Here is a 456-nt window from a genome sequence, read left to right as displayed (position 1 = left end):
GGAAAAAAAAGGAAAATAAATAGGATTTGAAAAACAGGAAACAAAATTACAGCACAACCCATTTCAACTGTGTTTTTACTTGCTTATATTTAGCAATAGCATTGTTTCCAACAGTAGCTCAAAACCCATTTCCTTTTCCCTCATACGATCATGCCAAGCCTGGATAAACAAACAGCATTCCTCTCAGAATTGGTGAAAACATGACACTCAGTCTATGCCAGTGCAACTGCAGGTAGCTACAGGTACATACAGTCGCTCACAAACAGAGATGCATCTTCCCTTTATTAATAGTCTTCCTACTTACACAATGCACAAACAGAATTTAAAACTGTAACCAGTACACAACAATTTTGCTGGTAGTGTCTACAAAGCAGTGTTAGAAAACATGTGCTAGGTCAATTATCTATAATTTGTCTGAGACTTTGAAGCACTGTTCAGCTGGACAACACCACAGGA

The sequence above is a fragment of the Egretta garzetta genome, unplaced genomic scaffold, assembly GCF_000687185.1.
Source record: "Egretta garzetta isolate BGI_Z169 unplaced genomic scaffold, ASM68718v1 scaffold59, whole genome shotgun sequence".
NCBI classification, from domain to species: domain Eukaryota; kingdom Metazoa; phylum Chordata; class Aves; order Pelecaniformes; family Ardeidae; genus Egretta; species Egretta garzetta.
Note: the sequence above shows the minus strand (reverse complement) of the source record.